The 20000-nt window shown below is 57.3% G+C and overlaps 1 protein-coding gene across 1 annotated transcript in view; it reads right to left on the bottom strand.

Annotated features, from left to right (window-relative positions):
- The window catches only part of LOC139239522 (actin-related protein 2-like), a 143522-nt gene that overhangs the window by 102378 nt on the left and 21144 nt on the right, over positions 1-20000 (bottom strand). The window lies entirely within an intron of this gene.

The raw sequence follows: 20000 nt of genomic DNA, 5'->3' as shown, positions 1-20000 counted from the left end.
GTCGCTAGTGTGTTCTGTTCCTATCATGTTGTGGCATTTATATAGCGCCTGTCCCCACCACCACCGGACGTCCCACAGCGCCTCACAGCCAATGAAGTACTATCGGAGTGTTGCTCCCTGTTGTAATGTGGGAAACGCCAATTTGCGCACAGCAAGCTCCCACACACAGCGATGTGATAATGACCCGGATCATCTGTTTTAGTGATGTTGGTCGAGGGATAAATATTGGCCCCAGGACACCGGGGAGAACTCCCCCTGCTCTTCTTCCAATAGTGGCCCCGGGATCTTTTACATCCACCCGAGGGGGCAGACGGGGCCTCGGTTTAACGTCTCATCCGAAAGATGGCCCCTCCGACAGTGCGGCACTCCCTCAGTACTGCCCCTCCGACAGTGCGGTACTCCCTCAGTACCGCCCCTCCGACAGTGCGGCGCTCCCTCAGTACTGCCCCTCTGACAGTGCGGTACTCCCTCAGTACTGCCCCTCCGACAGTGCGGCACTCCCTCAGTACTGCCCCTCTGACAGTGCGGTACTCCCTCAGTACTGCCCCTCCGACAGTGCGGCACTCCCTCAGTACTGCCCCTCTGACAGTGCGGTACTCCCTCAGTACTACCCCTCCGACAGTGCGGCACTCCCTCAGTACCGCTCCTCCGACAGTGCGGCACTCCCTCAGTACCGCCCCTCCGACAGTGCGGCGCTCCCTCGGTACCGCCCCTCCGACAGTGCGGCGCTCCCTCAGTACCGCCCCTCCGACAGTGCAGCGCTCCCTCAGTACAGCCCCTCCGACAGTGCGGCACTCCCTCAGTACTGCCCCTCCGACAGTGCGGCACTCCCTCAGGACTGCCCCTCCGACAGTGCGGCACTCCCTCAGTACTGCCCCTCCGACAGTGCGGCACTCCCTCAGTACTGCCCCTCCGACTGTCCCGCAGTACGGAAGGCAAGCTGACCAAAAGGTTAGGCACTGCGTGATCTCGGCACCGATTCCCTACACTCATCGCCGCTCTCTCTGAGCTCAGACACATTCCTCCCCGAACCTCAAAAACCTGCCCCGTCTCAACAAACCGGTTCCACGTTTCTGAAATCACATCACCAACCACACAACAAAAACTAAAGTGCCTCGCTGGGGCCCTCAGGGACCTCCCGAGGGTGGAAGGTGCTGTTGGCATGGGAGGGTCATTCACGTTCACCCTTGGGGGGGGAGGAGATGATGGGGGGAGGGGCGAGGGGGGGGAGGGGTAGAGCGAGGGGAGAGGGGTGGGTAGAGCGAGTGGTGGAGAGGCGAGTGAGGGGGAGGTGAGAGCGAGGGGGGTGAAGAGAGAGCGAGGGAGGGGAGGGGAGAGTGAGGTGGGTACAGGCTGTGGGCCCAGTACCCCTGAGGGACAGTGCGTGTGGACCAGGAGGGGCTGGATGCTCGGTGTTGGGGCAGGCCGTGTGTCAGAGGTAGACCTGGGCCCGGGGGGTTTGCCTGAACAGGAAGTGTTCCATCACACGACACAAACAACACGCCCGGCCCGACATGTCCGCGGGCACGGTGGCCATACTGCGCTCTCATTGGCTGCTGGTTTCGGGGTTAATTACATTCCCCCCCAACCTGCAGCACCTCCCCCTCCCCCCTCCATCCATCCTCCCCCTCAGGTGCTGACTCTCACTGGGGGAATGGTTCTAGTAACAAGACAGACAGACTTGCATTTATATATCGCCTGTCACCACCACCAGACATCCCACAGCGCCTCACAGCCAATGAAGTACTATCGGAGTGCGCTCACTGTTGTAATGTGGGAAACGCCAATTAGCGCACAGCAAGCTCCCACACACAGCGATGTGATAATGACCCGGATCATCTGTTTTAGTGATGTTGGTCGAGGGATAAATATTGGCCCCAGGACACCGATAAATATTGCCCCTCCGATAGCGCAGTGCGGCGCTCCCTCAGTACTGCCCCTCCGACAGTGCGGCACTCCCTCAGTACTGCCCCTCCGACAGTGCGGCACTCCCTCAGTACTGCCCCTCCGACAGTGCGGCGCTCCCTCAGTAGTGCCCCTCCGACAGTGCGGCACTCCCTCAGTACTGCCCCTCCGACAGTGCGGCGCTCCCTCAGTACTGCCCCTCCGACAGTGCGGCACTCCCTCAGTACTGCCCCTCCGACAGTGCGGCGCTCCCTCAGTACTGCCCCTCCGACAGTGCGGCACTCCCTCAGTACTGCCCCTCCGACAGTGCGGCGCTCCCTCAGTACTGCCCCTCCGACAGTGCGGCGCTCCCTCAGTACTGCCCCTCCGATAGCGCAGTGCGGCGCTCCCTCAGTACTGCCCCTCCGACAGTGCGGCACTCCCTCAGTACTGCCCCTCCGACAGTGCGGCGCTCCCTCAGTACCGCCCCTCCGACAGTGCGGCGCTCCCTCAGTACTGCCCCTCCGACAGTGCGGGGCTCCCTCAGTACCGCCCCTCCGACAGTGCGGCCCTCCCTCAGTACCGCCCCTCCGACAGTGCGGCACTCCCTCAGTACTGCCCCTCCGACAGTGCGGCGCTCCCTCAGTACCGCCCCTCCGACAGTGTGGCCCTCCCTCAGTACCGCCCCTTCGACAGTGCGGCGCTCCCTCAGTACCGCCCCTCCGACAGTGCGGCGCTCCCTCAGTACCGCCCCTCCGACAGTGCGGCACTCCCTCAGTACTGCCCCTCCGACAGTGCGGCACTCCCTCAGTACTGCCCCTCCGACAGTGCGGCACTCCCTCAGTACTGCCCCTCCGACAGTGCGGTGCTCCCTCGGTACCGCCCCTCCGACAGTGCGGCGCTCCCTCAGTACTGCCCCTCCGACAGTGCGGCGCTCCCTCAGTACGGCACAGGGAGTGTCAGCCTGCGTTTTTTGTGCCTGGTGTGGGACTCGAACCCACAACCTTCTGACTGAGGGGCGAGAGTGCTGTCCACTGAGCCAGGGCTGACACTGATGTAGGCCCGGGATGAAGCCTGGGCCTTTCCTGCTCTGTGTGTGTGTGTGTGTGTGTATGTTGGGCCTCGGTCCCACAGCCCTGTGGGGTATGGGGAGCGCTCTGTGGGTAGTTTGGGAGTGGCTGTTGTTGCTCAAGTGACACGGGATGAATGCCAGGCCCGAATTTCTGCTCTCGCATTTCTTGCAAGTGCAGGCAGATAACTCGTGGTCTCCATGGAAACGGCGGCTTGGCAGCAAATCCTCCCAGCTTAGTGTTGTGTCAACAAAGTTTCTAGTCACTGGGCAAGCCTTCGCCTGGAGTCACAAACACCTCCTCGCAACACAGACGAGGCCTCATCTCCCAGAATTTAACCTTTGACCCTTGCCCCGACAACCGCATGCCTCCCCTTAGGCCTCTGGGCCTGCTCTATTTCCGCACCTCAATGGGCGCACAGGTGCCGGAAGGCTCCCGAGGGTCTCTGTGCCGAGGGTGGATGTCTGCCGGTGCGATTGAGGGTGGCGCCCTCTGCTTGACCCCCTTCCCAGGCCCATTCTGGGCCTACTCGCGGGGGCTGAAGCCTCGGGCCTCCAGTGGTGGGTTAAATCCTGGGATGGGGGCATTGTCCTATGAGGAGACATGACATAAGAACATAAGAACATAGGAAATAGGAGCAGGAGTCACCCATAAGGCCCCTCGAGCCTGCTCCGCCATTTAATAAGATCATGGCTGATCTGATCTTGAGGTTGAGCAGACTGGGCCGATATTCTCTGGAGTTTAGAAGAATGAGAGGGGATCCCATTGAAACACACACAATACTTACAGGGCTTGACAGGGTAGATGCAGGGAGGGTGTTTCCCCCCCGGAGCTGGGGAGTCTAGAACCAGGGCTCACAGTCTCAGGATAAGGGCTCGGCCATTTAGGACGGAGATGAGGAGGGATTTCTTCACTCAGAGGGGGGTGAATCTTTGGAATTCTCTGCCCCAGAGGGCCGTGGGAGGCTCAGTCTTCAAGGCCGAGATCGGGAGATTTTTGGATCTTAAGGGAATCGAGGGATCGGGCGGGAAAGTGGGGTTGAGGTTGAGGTCGAAGGTCAGCCGCGATCTGATTGGATGGCGGAGCAGGCTCGAGGGGCCGAATGGCCGACTCCTGCTCCTGATTCTGATGTTCAAATGACGCTGAGGGGTGGTCAGAGATTGGAGGCACAGAGACTCAACCGCCCCAAATCCCTGACCCCCCCGCTCCCCACCCCCTAACCCCAATCTCCTGGATAGCCAAGGTTCACGTTGAGTGTCCATGGCAACGCCTTTAAGCGCGGAAGTAAGATTGAGTGTGTTTATCTGCGCCCAGCCTCATCTCCTGCTGTAACCCTCACCCCAGGCCCTCAATCCCCTCCGGACTTCCGAATGTTCCATCGATCTACTGGCCTCCCAGCTCCCCCGCCCGCTGCCCCCCCCCCCCCCACTCCGTAAACGTGAGCTCATCCCAAACTCCTGCCCCCCCCCACCCCATGTCCTAACTCACACCCAGTCCCGCTCACCCATCACCCCCTGTGCTCCCTGCCCCGTGTCCTAACTCACACCGTGTCCCGCTCACCCATCACCCCCTGTGCTCCCTGCCCCGTGTCCTAACTCACACCCAGTCCCACTCACCCATCACCCCCTGTGCTCACTGCCCCGTGTCCTAACTCACACCCAGTCCCACACACCCATCACCCCCTGTGCTCACTGCCCCGTGTCCTAACTCACACCCAGTCCCACTCACCCATCACCCCCTGTGCTCACTGCCCCGTGTCCTAACTCACACCCAGTCCCACTCACCCATCACCCCCTGTGCTCACTGCCCCGTGTCCTAACTCGCACCCAGTCCCACTCACCCATCACCCCCTGTGCTCACTGCCCCGTGTCCTAACTCGCACCCAGTCCCACTCACCCATCACCCCCTGTGCTCACTGCACCGTGTCCTAACTCGCACCCAGTCCCACTCACCCATCACCCCCTGTGCTCACTGCCCCGTGTCCTAACTCGCACCCAGTCCCACTCACCCATCACCCCCTGTGCTCACTGCCCCGTGTCCTAACTCGCACCCAGTCCCACTCACCCATCACCCCCTGTGCTCACTGCCCCGTGTCCTAACTCGCACCCAGTCCCACTCACCCATCACCCCCTGTGCTCACTGACCTACATTGGCTCCTGGTCCGGTAACGCCTCCATTTCACAATTCTCCATCCTCGTGTTCAAATCCCTCCTCGCTGCACCCACCCGCCCCCCCCACCACCAACTCCCTATCTCTGTAACCTCCTCCAGCCCCTACACCCCTCCCTATCTCTGTAACCTCCTCCAGCCCCTACACCCCTCCCTATCTCTGTAACCTCCCGCCCCTACACCCCTCCCTATCTCTGTAACCTCCTCCAGCCCCGACACCCCTCCCTATCTCTGTAACCTCCTCCAGCCCCTACACCCCTCCCTATCTCTGTAACCTCCTCCAGCCCCTACACCCCTCCCTATCTCTGTAACCTCCTCCAGCCCCGACACCCCTCCCTATCTCTGTAACCTCCTCCAGCCCCTACACCCCTCCCTATCTCTGTAACCTCCTCCAGCCCCGACACCCCTCCCTATCTCTGTAACCTCCTCCAGCCCTACACCCCTCCCTATCTCTGTAACGTCCTCCAGACCCTACACCCCTCCCTATCTCTGTAACCTCCTCCAGCCCCTACACCCCTCCCTATCTCTGTAACCTCCTCCAGCCCCTACACCCCTCCCTATCTCTGTAACCCCCTCCAGCCCCTACACCCCTCCCTATCTCTGTAACCCCCTCCAGCCCCTACACCCCTCCCTATCTCTGTAACCCTCTCCAGCCCCTACACCCCTCCCTATCTCTGTAACCTCCTCCAGCCCCTACACCCCTCCCTATCTCTGTAACCCCTCCAGCCCCTACACCCCTCCCTATCTCTGTAACCCCCTTCAGCCCCTACACCCCTCCCTATCTCTGTAACCCCTCCAGCCCCTACACCCCTCCCTATCGCTGTAACCCACTCCAGCCCCTACACCCCTCCCTATCTCTGTAACCTCCTCCAGCCCCTACACCCCTCCCTATCTCTGTAACCCCCTTCAGCCCCTACACCCCTCCCTATCTCTGTAACCCCTCCAGCCCCTACACCCCTCCCTATCTCTGTAACCTCCTCCAGCCCCTACACCCCTCCTTATCTCTGTAACCCCCTCCAGCCCCTACACTCCTCCCTATCTCTGTAACCTCCTCCAGCCCCTACACCCCTCCCTATCTCTGTAACCCCCTCGAGCCCCTACACTCCTCCCTATCTCTGTAACCTCCTCCAGCCCCTACACCCCTCCCTATCTCTGTAACCTCCTCCAGCCCCTACACCCCTCCCTATCCATGTAACCTCCTCCAGCCCCTACACCCCTCCCTATCTCTGTAACCCCTTCCAGCCCCTACACCCCTCCCTATCCCTGTAACCTCCTCCAGCCCCTACAGCCCTCCCTATCCCTGTAACCTCCTCCAGCCCCTACACACCTCCCTATCCCTGTAACCTCCTCCAGCCCCTACACCCCTCCCTATCTCTGTAACCCCCTCCAGCCCCTACACCCCTCCCTATCTCTGTAACCTCCTATAACCCTCCGAGCTCTCTGCGCCCCTCCAATTCTGCCCTCTTGCCCATCCCCCGATTCCCATCGCTCCACCATCGGTGGCCGTGCCTTCAGCTGCCTGGGCCCCAAGCTCTGGAACTCCCTCCCTAAACCTCTCCGCCTCTCTCTCCTCCTTTAAGACGCTCCTTAAAACCGACCTCTCTGACCCAGCTTTTGGTCGCCTGTCCCAATATCTCCGTATGTAGCTCGGGGTCAGAGTGTGTCTGATTTACGCCCCTGTGACGCGCCCCGGGATGTTTCATTACGTTAAAAGCGAAGTATAAATGTGAGTTATTTTTGTTTATCAGGAAGTGCGAGATTTCTGGGAAAGTTCTGAGCTTTCTGAACACTGGGCCCTGATCATTATTCTACACACAAACCCCTCGCTGAACCGTCTCCATGTAATCACACACACTCTGCCTCAATACGTTACATCAGGACACGAGAATCAGGAGCAGGAGTCGGCCATTCGGCCCCTCGAGCCTGCTCCGCCATCCAATCAGGTCGCGGCTGACCTTCGACCTCAACCCCACTTTCCCGCCCGATCCCTCGATTCCCTTAATATCCAAAAATCTCCCGATCTCGGCCTCGAAGACTGAGCCTCCCACGGCCCTCTGGGGCAGAGAATTCCAAAGATTCACCCCCCTCTGAGTGAAGAAATTCCTCCTCATCTCAGTCCTAAATGGCCGGCCCCTTATCCTGAGACTGTGAGCCCTGGTTCTAGACTCCCCAGCCCCGGGGGGAAACACCCTCCCTGCATCTACCCTGTCAAGCCCTGTAAGTATTGTGTGTGTTTCAATGGGATCCCCTCTCATTCTTCTAAACTCCAGAGAATATCGGCCCAGTCTGCTCAATCTCTCCTCATAGGACAATCCCCCCATCCCAGGAATCAGTCTGGTGAACCTTCGCTGCACTCCCTCTATGGCCAGTATATCCTTCCTTAGGTAAGGAGACCCAAACTGTGCACAATACTCCAAGTGTGGTCTCACCGGGGCCCTGTATAACTGCAGCAAGACGTCTTTACTCTTGTACTCAAACCCCCCTGTAATAAAGGCCAACGTACCATTTGCTTTCTGAATTGCCTCCTGTACCTGCAGGTTAACTTTCAGTGATTGATGTACAAGGACCCCCAGGTCCCTCTGAACACCGACATTCCCCGATCTCTCACCGTTTAAACAATACTCTGCTTTTCTACTTTTCCTACCAGAGTGGATAACTTCACATTTCCCCATATTATACTCCATCTGCCACATTCTTGCCCAATCACTCAGCCTGGCTATATCCCCCTGAAGCCTCTTTGCCTCCTCCTCACAACTTACATTCCCACCGAGCTTTGTGTCATCAGCAAACTTGGTTATATTACACTCGGTCCCCTCATCCAAATCGCTGATATAGATTGTAAATAGCTGGGGCCCCGGCACTGATCCCTGCGGCCCCCCCCACCGGCACTAGTTACAGCCTGCCAACCTGAAAATGACCCGTTTAAATGTCTTCCCAGCCCTCAAGGGAAGTGGAGTTGAGGCCAAGAACATGTTTGACAAATTGAAATCGTGTTTGAACAAATTTGCTGGAGTTCTTTGAGGATGTAATGAACAGGGTGGATAAAGGGGGAACCAGTGGATGTGGTGTATTTGGATTTCCAGAAGGCATTCGATAAGGTGCCAGACAAAAGGTTACTGCACAAGATAAAAGTTCACGGGGTTGGGGGGTAATATATTAGCATGGATAGAGGATTGGCTAACTAACAGAAAACAGAGAGTCAGGATAAATGGTTCATTTTCGGGTTGGCAATCAGTAACTAGTGGGGTGCCGCAGGGATCAGTGCTGGGACCCCAACTATTTACAATCTATATTAACGACTTGGAAGAAGGGACCGAGTGTAACGTAGACAAGTTTGCTGACGATACAAAGATGGGAGGAAACGCAATGTGTGAGGAGGACACAAAAAATCTGCAAAAGGGCACAGACAGGCTAAGTGAGTGGGCAGGGAAGTGGAGCTGAGTCCATGATCGGATCAGCCACGATCGTATTAAATGGCGGAGCAGGCTCGAGGGGCCGAATGGCCGACTCCTGCTCCTATTTCTTATGTTCTGATGTGACGGACTTCTGTCAACGCTGCCTGGAACAGAGGGGGATGTGAGAGAAGAAGCAGGAACTGCGATATCATAATCTGATTCACCCTGCTCGCCCCGTCACTGAGCAACAGTGTGGTTATTACACGCGATATTCGGCACAGAAACAGGTCATCGGGCCCAAGCAGTCCGTGCCGGGGTTTATGCCCCACCGCTCCGTGCCGGGGTTTATGCCCCTCCGCTCCGTGCCGGGGTTTATGCCCCTCCACTCCGTGCCGGGGTTTATGCCCCTCCGCTCCGTGCCGGGGTTTATGCCCCTCCGCTCCGTGCCGGGGTTTATGGCCCACCGCTCCGTGCCGGGGTTTATGCCCCAGCGCTCCGTGCCAGGGTTTATGCCCCTCTGCTCCGTGCCGGGGTTTATGCCCCTCCGCTCCGTGCCGGGGTTTATGCCCCACCGCTCCGTGCCGGGGTTTATGCCCCACTGCTCCGTGCCGGGGTTTATGCCCCACACCAGCCCCCTCCCACCCCTCTCCATCTCCCCCCATCACCCCATCCTTCTATCCCTCTCTCCCCCGTGTGTTTATCCAGCCTCCCCTTAAATACATCGATACTATTCACCTCAACCCCTCCCTGTGGCAGCGAGTTCCACATTCTCACCGCTCTCTGGGTAAAGAAGTTTCTCCTGAATTCCCCGTTGGGTTTATCAGTGACTGTCTGATATTGGTGGCCCCCGGTTCTGGTCTCCACCACAAGGGGAAACATTCTCTCTGTATCCACTCGATCAAAACCTTTCATCATTTTAACGACCTCTGTTAGGTCACCTCTCAGTCGCCTTCGTTCAAGAGAAAAGAGACCCAGCCTGTTCATCCTTTCCTGATATGTACACCCTCGCATTTCTGGTATCATCCTTGTAAATCTTCTCTGCACCCTCTCCAGTGCCTCTCTATCCTTTTTATAATATGGCGACCAGAACTGTACGCAGTGCTCCAAGTGTGGTCTAACCCAGGTATATGGAGACCAGAACTGTGCTCAGTGATCCAAGTGTGGTCTAACCCAGGTATATGGAGACCAGAACTGTGCTCAGTGCTCCAAGTGTGGTCTAACCCAGGTATATGGAGACCAGAACTGTGCGCAGTGCTCCAAGTGTGGTCTAACCCAGGTATATGGAGACCAGAACTGTGCTCAGTGATCCAAGTGTGGTCTAACCCAGGTATATGGAGACCAGAACTGTACGCAGTGCTCCAAGTGTGGTCTAACCCAGGTAAGAACAATAAGAACATAAGAATTAGGAACAGGAGTAGGCCATCTAGCCCCTCGAGCATGCTCCGCCATTCAATAAGATCATGGCTGATCTGGCCGTGGACTCAGCTCCACTTACCCGCCCGCTCCCCATAACCCTTAATTCCCTTATTGGTTAAAAATCTATCTATCTGTGACTTGAATACATTCAATGAGCTAGCCTCAACTGCTTCCTTGGGCAGAGAATTCCACAGATTCACAACCCTCTGGGAGAAGAAATTCCTTCTCAACTCGGTTTTAAATTGGCTCCTCCGTATTTTGAGGCTATGCCCCCTAGTTCTAGTCTCCCCGACCAGTGGAAACAACCTCTCTGCCTCTATCTTGTCTATCCCTTTCATTATTTTAAATGTTTCTTTGAGATCACCCCTCATCCTTCTGAACTCCAACGAGTAAAGACCCAGTCTACTCAATCTATCATCATAAGGTAACCCCCTCATCTCCGGAATCAGCCTCGTGAATCGTCTCTGTACCCCCTCCAAAGCTAGTATATCCTTCCTTAAGTAAGGTGACCAAAACTGCACGCAGTACTCCAGGTGCGGCCTCACCAATACCCTGTACAGTTGCAGCAGGACCTCCCTGCTTTTGTACTCCATCCCTCTCGCAATGAAGGCCAACATTCCATTCGCCTTCCTGATTACCTGCTGCACCTGCAAACTAACTTTTTGGGATTCATGCACAAGGACCCCCAGGTCCCTCTGCACCGCAGCATGTTGTAATTTCTCCCCATTCAAATAATATTCCCTTTTACTGTTTTTTTTCCAAGGTGGATGACCTCACACTTTCCGACATTGTATTCCATCTGCCAAACCTTAGCCCATTCGCTTAACCTATCCAAATCTCCTTGCAGCCTCTCTGTGTCCTCTACACAACCCGCTTTCCCACTAATCTTAGTGTCATCTGCAAATTTTGTTACACTACACTCTGTCCCCTCTTCCAGGTCATCTATGTATATTGTAAACAGTTGTGGTCCCAGCACCGATCCCTGTGGCACACCACTAACCACCGATTTCCAACCCGAAAAGGACCCATTTATCCCGACTCTCTGCTTTCTGTTAGCCAGCCAATTCTCGATCCATGCTAATACATTTCCTCTGACTCCGCGTACCTTTATCTTCTGCAGTAACCTTTTGTGTGGCACCTTATCGAATGCCTTTTGGAAATCTAAATACACCACATCCATCGGTACACCTCTATCCACCATGCTCGTTATATCCTCAAAGAATTCCAGTAAATTAGTTAAACATGATTTCCCCTTCATGAATCCATGTTGCGTCTGCTTGACTGCACTATTCCTATCCAGATGTCCCGCTATTTCTTCCTTAATGATAGCTTCAAGCATTTTCCCCACTACAGATGTTAAACTAACCGGCCTATAGTTACCTGCCTTTTGTCTGCCCCCTTTTTTAAACAGAGGCGTTACATTAGCTGCTTTCCAATCCGCTGGTACCTCCCCAGAGTCCAGAGAATTTTGGTAGATTATAACGAATGCATCTGCTATAACTTCCGCCATCTCTTTTAATATCCTGGGATGCATTTCATCAGGACCAGGGGACTTGTCTACCTTGCGTCCCATTAGCCTGTCCAGCACTAACCCCCTAGTGATAGTGATTGTCTCAAGGTCCTCCCTTCCCGTGACCAGCAATTTTTGGTATGGTTTTTGTGTCTTCCACTGTGAAGACGGAAGCAAAATAATTGTTTAAGGTCTCAGCCATTTCCACATTTCCCATTATCATCTTCTAAGGGACCAACATTTACTTTAGTCACTCTTTTCAATTTTATTATATCTGTAAAAGCTTTTACTATCTGTTTTTATGTTTTGCGCAAGTTTACCTTCGTAACCTATCTTTCCTTTCTTTATTGCTTTTTTAGTCATTCTTTGCTGTTGTTTAAAATGTTCCCAATCCTCTAGTTTCCCACTAACCTTGGCCACCTTATACGCATTGGTCTTTGATTTGATACTTTCCTTTATTTCCTTGGTAATCCACGGCTGGTTATCTCTTCTCTTGCCGCCCTTCTTTTTCACTGGAATATATTTTTGTTGCGCATTATGAAAGAGCTCCTTAAAAGTCCTCCACTGTTCCTCAATTGTGCCACCGTTTAGTCTGTGTTTCCAATCTACTTTAGGCAACTCTGCCCTCATCCCACTGTAGTCCCCTTTGTTTAAGCATAGTACGCTCATTTCTGACACAACTTCCTCACCCTCAATCTGTATTACAAATTCAACCATACTGTGATCACTCATTCCGAGAGGATCTTTTACTATATGGAGATCAGAACTGTACACAGTGCTGCAAGTGTGGTCTAACCAGGGTTCGATACAGGTTCAGCATAACTGCCCTACTTTTCAATTGAATACCTCAAAAAATAAACCCTAGTTCTTGGTTTGCTTTTTTATGGCCTTGTTAACCTGTGTCACAGGACAGGGTAGAGAGAGCTTTACTCTGTATCTAACCGTGTGCTGTACCTGCACTGGGAGTGTTTGATGGGACAGTGTAGAGAGAGCTTTACTCTGTATCTAACCCCCTGTACCTGCCCTGGGAGTGTTTGATGGGACAGTGTAGAGGGAGCTTTACTCTGTATCTAACCCCGTGCTGTACCTGCCCTGGGAGTGTTTGATGGGACAGTGTAGAGAGAGCTTTACTCTGTATCTAACCCCGTGCTGTACCTGCCCTGGGAGTGTTTGATGGGACAGTGTAGAGGGAGCTTTACTCTGTATCTAACCCCATGCTGTACCTGCCCTGGGAGTGTTTGATGGGACAGTGCAGAGGGAGCTTTACTCTGTATCTAACCCCGTGCTGTACCTGCCCTGGGAGTGTTTGATGGGACAGTGTAGAGGGAGCTTTACTCTGTATCTAACCCCCTGTACCTGCCCTGGGAGTGTTTGATGGGACAGTGTAGAGGGAGCTTTACTCTGTATCTAACCCCCTGTACCTGCCCTGGGAGTGTTTGATGGGACAGTGCAGAGGGAGCTTTACTCTGTATCTAACCCCGTGCTGTACCTGCCCTGGGAGTGTTTGATGGGACAGTGTAGAGGGAGCTTTACTCTGTATCTAACCCATGCTGTACCTGCCTGGGAGTGTTTGATGGGACAGTGCAGAGGGAGCTTTACTCTGTATCTAACCCCGTGCTGTACCTGCCCTGGGAGTGTTTGATTGGACAGTGTAGAGGCAACTTTACTCTGTATCTAACCCCCTGTACCTGCCCTGGGAGTGTTTGATGGGACAGTGTAGAGGGAGCTTTACTCTGTATCTAACCCCCTGTACCTGCCCTGGGAGTGTTTGATGGGACAGTGTAGAGGGAGCTTTACTCTGTATCTAACCCCCTGGACCTGCCCTGGGAGTATTTGATGGGACAGTGTAGAGGGAACTTTACTCTGTATCTAACCCCGTGCTGTACCTGCCCTGGGAGTGTTTGATGGGACAGTGTAGAGGGAGCTTTACTCTGTATCTAACCCGTGCAGTACCTGCCCTGGGAGTGTTTGATGGGACAGTGTAGAGGGAGCTTTACTCTGTATCTAACCCCCTGTACCTGCCCTGGGAGTGTTTGATGGGACAGTGTAGAGGGAGCTTTACTCTGTATCTAACCCCGTGCTGTACCTGCCCTGGGAGTGTTTGATGGGACAGTGTAGAGGGAGCTTTACTCTGTATCTAACCCCCTGTACCTGCCCTGGGAGTGTTTGATGGGACAGTGTAGAGGGAGCTTTACTCTGTGTCTGTGAAGTGATTTGTCTGTAGATACTGAGAATGGTGTGCCAATTCTAAGAGTGCGATGGTGTGTCATGAACACGAGAGGAGTTTGATGTTGACGTCTATCCGCCTGCGATTAGATTGCTGACTGCTTCAGTCTTGTTTCCTCACGCTGTGATCTATCACTGTTTCACTTCCGCATTCTCGCTGGCCTGCGTTTATTTATAACAAGATGGGAGGAAAAGCAATGTGTGAGGAGGACACAAATAGTCTGCAAAAAGACAGACAGGCTAAGCGAGTGGGCAAAAGTTTGGCCGATGGAGTATAATGTCGGAAAGTGTGAGGTCATGCACTTTGGCAGAAAAAAATCAAAGAGCAAGTTATTATTTAAATGGAGAAAGATTGCAAAGTGCTGCAGTACAGCGGGACCTGGGGGTTACTTGTGCATGAAACACAAAAGGATAGTATGCAGGTACAGCAAGTGATCAGGAAGGCCAATGGTATCTTGGCCTTTATTGCAAAGGGGATGGAGTATAAAAGCAGGGAAGTCTTGCTGCAATTATACAGGGTATTGGTGAGGCCACACCTGGAGTACTGCGTGCAGTTTTGGTCTCCGTATTTACGGAAAGGATATACTTGCTTTGGAGGCAGTTCAGAGAAGGTTCACTCGGTTGATTCCGGGGATGAGGGCGTTGACTTATGAGGAAAGGTTGAGGAGGTTGGGCCTCTACTCATTGGAATTCAGAAGAATGAGAGGTGATCTTATCGAAACATATAAGATTATGAGGGGGGCTTGACAAGGTGGATGTAGAGAGGATGTTTCCACTGATGGGGGAGACTAGAACTAGGGGGCATGGTCTTAGAATAAGGAGCCGCCCATTTAAAACTGAGATGAGGAGGAATTCCTTCTCTGAGGGTTGTAAATCTGTGGAATTCTCTGCCCCAGAGAGCTGTGGAGGCTGGGTCATTGAATATATTTAAGACAGAGATAGACAGTTTCTTAACCGATAAGGGGCGGGCAGGGAAGTGGAGCTGAGTCCATGATCGGATCAGCCATGATCGTATTAAATGGCGGAGCAGGTTCGAGGGGCCGAATGGCCGACTCATAGAAACATAGAAAATAGGTGCAGGAGCAGGCCATTCAGCCCTTCTAGCCTGCACCGCCATTCAATGAGTTCATGGCTGAACATGTAACTTCAGTACCCCATTCCTGCTTTCTCACCATACCCCTTGATCCCCCTAGTAGTAAGGACTACATCTAACTCCTTTTTGAATATATTTAGTGAATTGGCCTCAACTACTTTCTGTGGTAGAGAATTCCACAGGTTCACCACTCTCTGGGTGAAGAAGTTTCTCCTCATCTCGGTCCTAAATGGCTTACCCCTTATCCTTAGACTGTGACCCCTGGTTCTGGACTTCCCCAACATTGGGAACATTCTTCCTGCATCTAACCTGTCTAAACCCGTCAGAATTTTAAACGTTTCTATGAGATCCCCTCTCATTCTTCTGAACTCCAGTGAATACAAGCCCAGTTGATCCAGTCTTTCTTGATAGGTCAGTCCCACCATCCCGGGAATCAGTCTGGTGAACCTTCGCTGCACTCCCTCAATAGCAAGAATGTCCTTCCTCAAGTTAGGAGACCAAAACTGTACACAATACTCCAGGTGTGGCCTCACCAAGGCCCTGTACAACTGTAGCAACACCTCCCTGCCCCTGTACTCAAATCCCCTCGCTATGAAGGCCAACATGCCATTTGCTTTCTTAACCGCCTGCTGTACCTGCATGCCAACCTTCAATGACTGATGTACCATGACACCCAGGTCTCGTTGCACCTCCCCTTTTCCTAATCTGTCACCATTCAGATAATAGTCTGTCTCTCTGTTTTTACCACCAAAGTGGATAACCTCACATTTATCCACATTATACTTCATCTGCCATGCATTTGCCCACTCACCTAACCTATCCAAGTCACTCTGCAACCTCATAGCATCCTCCTCGCAGCTCACACTGCCACCCAACTTAGTGTCATCCGCAAATTTGGAGATACATTTAATCCCCTCGTCTAAATCATTAATGTACAATGTAAACAGCTGGGGCCCCAGCACAGAACCTTGCGGTACCCCACTAGTCACTGCCTGCCATTCTGAAAAGTACCCATTTACTCCTACTCTTTGCTTCCTGTCTGACAACCAGTTCTCAATCCGCGTCAGCACACTACCCCCAATCCCATGTGCTTTAACTTTGCACATTAATCTCTTGTCTGGGACCTTGTCGAAAGCCTTCTGAAAGTCCAAATACACCACATCCACTGGTTCTCCCTTGTCCACTCTACTGGAAACATCCTCAAAAATTCCAGAAGATTTGTCAAGCATGATCTCCCTTTCACAAATCCATGCTGACTTGGACCTATCATGTCACCTCTTTCCAAATGCACTGCTATGACATCCTTAATAATTGATTCCATCATTTTACCCACTACCGATGTCAGGCTGACCGGTCTATAATTCCCTGTTTTCTCTCTCCCTCCTGCTCCTATTTCTGATGTTCTTGTGTTTGGGTCCATTGGGATTGTGTCTGGGAGGAGGAGGGGGTTTGCTTGTGATGTGGTGTCACTGATCCTGTGTGCCCCCCGACAGGATGCAGCAGGAGCCCGTGTACGATGCCCCTGAGTCACCCGCTGCCCACCAGCCCCGGCACAAGTCATCCCTCACCAAGGTCACCACCCTGGACAGGCTTATCTTCACCCACTCTGTCTGGTTCCAGCTCACCATGAACTCGGCAACATCACTGCACATCCTGCAGCGCGAGACCCCCGGGGTGAGTAGTGTTCTTCTCCCTCCCACCCTCCCCTCCTCCCTCTCCCTCCCCTCCCCCCTCGCACTCCCCCCTCCCCCTCTCCCCTCCTCCCCACTCCTACCCCCCCCACCCCTCCCCCCTCGCACTCCCCCCTCCCCTCCTCCCCACTCCTCCCCCCCCTCCCTCCTCCCCCCTCCCCTCCCCCCCCACGCACTCCCCCCTCCCCCCCCTCCCTCCACCCCTCCCCTCCTCCCCACTCCTCCCCCCCTCCCCTCCCCCTCGCACTCCCCCCCTCCCCTCCCCCCCTCGCACTCCCCCCTCCCCCCCCTCCCTCCACCCCTCCCCTCCTCCCCACTCCTCCCCCCCCTCCCCTCCCCCTCGCACTCCCCCCCCTCCCCTCCCCCCCCTCGCACTCCCCCATCCCTCCCCCCTCCCTCCCCCTCCCTCCTCCCCCCTCGCACTCCCCCCTCTCCCCTCCTCCCCCTCGCACTCCCCCCTCCCCCTCCCCCTCCCCCCCGCACTCCCCCCCTCCCCCTCCCCCCTCCCCTACCGCCCCTCGCACTCCCCCCTCCCCCTCCTCCCCCCTCCCCCTCCCCCCTCCCACACTCCCCCCTCTCCCTCCCCCTCCCTCCTCCCCCCCTCTCCTCCCCCCTCTCCTCCCCCTCCCCCCCCGCTCTCCTCCCCCTCCCTCTCTCCCCCCCTCCCCTCCCCCTCCACCCCTCCCCCCCACCCCCTCTCCCTCCTCCCTCTCCCTCCTCCCCCCCTCCCCCTCTCCCTCCTCCCCCCCTCCCCCTCTCCCTCCCCCTCTCCCTCCTCCCCCCCCTCCCTCCTCCCCCCCCTCTCCCCCCCCTCTCCCTCCCCCCCCTCCTCCCCCCTCCCCCTCTCCCTCCCCCGCTCTCCTCCCCCTCCCTCTCTCCCCCCCTCCCCCTCTCTCTCTCTCTCCTCCCCCCTCCCCCCTCTCCCTCCTACCCCCCTCTCCCTCCCCCTCCCTCCTCCCCTCCCCTCTCCCCCCCCGCACTCCCCCCTCCCTCCCCCTCCCTCTCTCCCCCGCCCCCTCCCGCACTCCCCCCTACCCCTCCTCCCCCCCTTCCCCCTCCCCTCCTCCCCCCCCCCTCCCATCCTCCCCCCACACTCCCCCACCCCCCCGCACTCCCCCTCCCCCCCCCACACTCCCCCTCCCCCATCCCCCCTCCCCCCGTACTCCCCCTCCCCCCCACACTCCCCCTCCCCCCTACCCCCTCCCCCCTCCTCCCTCTCCCTCCTCCCCCCCCTCCCCCTCTCCCTCCTCCCCCCCTCCCCCTCTCCCTCCCCCCTCCCCCCCCTCCCTCCTCCCCCCCCTCTCTCCCTCCCCCCCTCCTCCCCCCTCCCCCTCTCCCCTCCCCCGCTCTCCTCCCCCTCCCTCTCTCCCCCCCCTCCCCCTCTCTCTCTCTCCTCCCCCCTCCCCCCTCTCCCTCCTACCCCCCTCTCCCTCCCCCTCCCTCCTCCCCCCTCCCCCCCTCTCCCCCTCCTCCCCCCCTCTCCCTCCTCCCCTCCTCCCCTCCTCCCCCCTCCCCTCCTCCCCCCCCCCGCACTCCCCCCTCCCCTCCCCCTCCCTCTCTCCCACGCCCCCTCCCGCACTCCCCCCCTCTCCCTCCCCCCTCCCCCTCCCCCCCCCCCGCACTCCCCCCTACCCCTCCTCCCCCCCTCTCCCCCTCCCCTCCTCCCCCCCCTCCATCCTCCCCCCCACACTCCCCCTCCCCCCCGCACTCCCCCTCCCCCCCACACTCCCCCTCCCCCATCCCCCCTCCCCCCGTACTCCCCCTCCCCCCCACACTCCCCCTCCCCCCCACATTCCCCCTCCCCCCCGCACTCCCCCTCCCCCCCCCCTCCCCCTCCCCCCCACACTCCCCCTCCCCCCCACACTCCCCCTCCCCATCCCCCCTCCCCCCGCACTCCCCCTCCCCCCCACCTCCCCCTCGCCCCCACACTCCCCCTCACCCCCACACTCCCCCTCCCCCTGCATTCCCCCTCCCCCCACACTCCCCCTCCCCATCCCCCCTCCCCCCGCACTCCCCCTCCCCCCTGCCCTCCCCCTCCCCCCCACACTCCCCCTCCCCCCACACTCCCCCTCACCCCCGCACTCCCCCTCCCCCCCACACTCCCCCTCGCCCCCACACTCCCCCTCACCCCCACACTCCCCCTCCCCCCGCATTCCCCCTCCCCCCACACTCCCCCTCCCCATCCCCCCGCACTCCCCCTCCCCCCGCACTCCCCCTCACCCCCACACTCCCCCTCCCCCCGCATTCCCCCTCCCCCCACACTCCCCCCTCCCCATCCCCCCTCCCCCCACACTCCCCCTCCCCCCGCACTCCCCCCCCCGCACTCCCCCTCCCCCCCGCACTCCCCCTCCCCCCGCACTCCCCCTCCCCCCGCACTCCCCCTCCCCCCGCACTCCCCCTCCCCCCCACACTCCCCCTCCCCCCCACACTCCCCATCCCCCCCACACTCCCCCTCCCCCCCACACTCCCCCTCACCCCTACACTCCCCCATCCCCCCCTCCCCCCCACACTCCCCCTCCCCCCCACACTCCCCCTCCCCCAAACACTCCCCCTCACCCCCACACTCCCCCTCCCCCCCACACTCCCCCTCCCCCCCACACTCCCCCTCCCCCTCCCCCCCACACTCCCCCTCCCCCTCCCCCCCACTCCCCCTCCCCCCCACACTCCCCCTCCCCCCCCCCACTCCCCCCCTCCCCCTCCCCCCCCCCCGCACTCCCCCTCCTCCCCGCACCCCCCCTCCCCCCCACACTCCCCCTCCCCTCCCCCCCTCCCTCACTCATTCACTCCCTCCCGCTCTCCCTCCCTCCCCTCCCTCTCTCCCTCCCCTCCTGTAATCCCTCCCTCCGGAGACCACCCGCCTTGGGGAGGGCCGGGTGGATATTTCCGGGTTTCACGGAATGAACCCACCGCTCTTTGTGGCTGTACAACAACAACCCGCATTTATATAGCGCCTGTAACGTAGTGAAACGTTCCCGGGGTGCTTCACAGGAGCGTAAATCAGACACACTCTGACCCCGAGCCACATACGGAGATATTGGGACAGGCGACCAAAAGCTGGGTCAGAGAGGTGGGTTTTAAGGAGCGTCTTAAAGGAGGAGAGAGAGGCGGAGAGGTTTAGGGAGGGAGTTCCAGAGCTTGGGGCCCAGGCAGCTGAAGGCACGGCCACCGATGGTGGAGCGAGGGGAATCGAGGGATGCTCAGGAGGGCAGAATTGGAGGCGAGTGAGTGAGTGTGAGCAAAGCTGGATTAGTGATCCTGCACTGACACCTGGTGGACAGACTGAGAGCGGCAGCTCCGAATCTCTCTCCAAACGCAGTCCCTTTTATTGCGGTTATCAGGATTCTCGGTGGTCTAACGCCTCGGTTAGCGGGCAGAGGGGGCATATTCCTGGTGCCACGCCCACGCTTGCTCCCCAGTCGGTAAATTCGGTGCGTGCCGCCTCATTGAGCGCCCGCCTGCCTGGAGAAACAGTCGGTGCAGGCTGTTGACGGAAGCTTAAAGGGAGGAGGGCGCCTTTCCCCGGGAGCCTTGCGCACGGCGCTGTGTG

The sequence above is a fragment of the Pristiophorus japonicus genome, chromosome 27 (genome assembly GCF_044704955.1).
Source record: "Pristiophorus japonicus isolate sPriJap1 chromosome 27, sPriJap1.hap1, whole genome shotgun sequence".
Lineage (NCBI taxonomy): Eukaryota > Metazoa > Chordata > Chondrichthyes > Pristiophoridae > Pristiophorus > Pristiophorus japonicus.
This window is presented reverse-complemented; position numbering and strand designations above follow the sequence as displayed.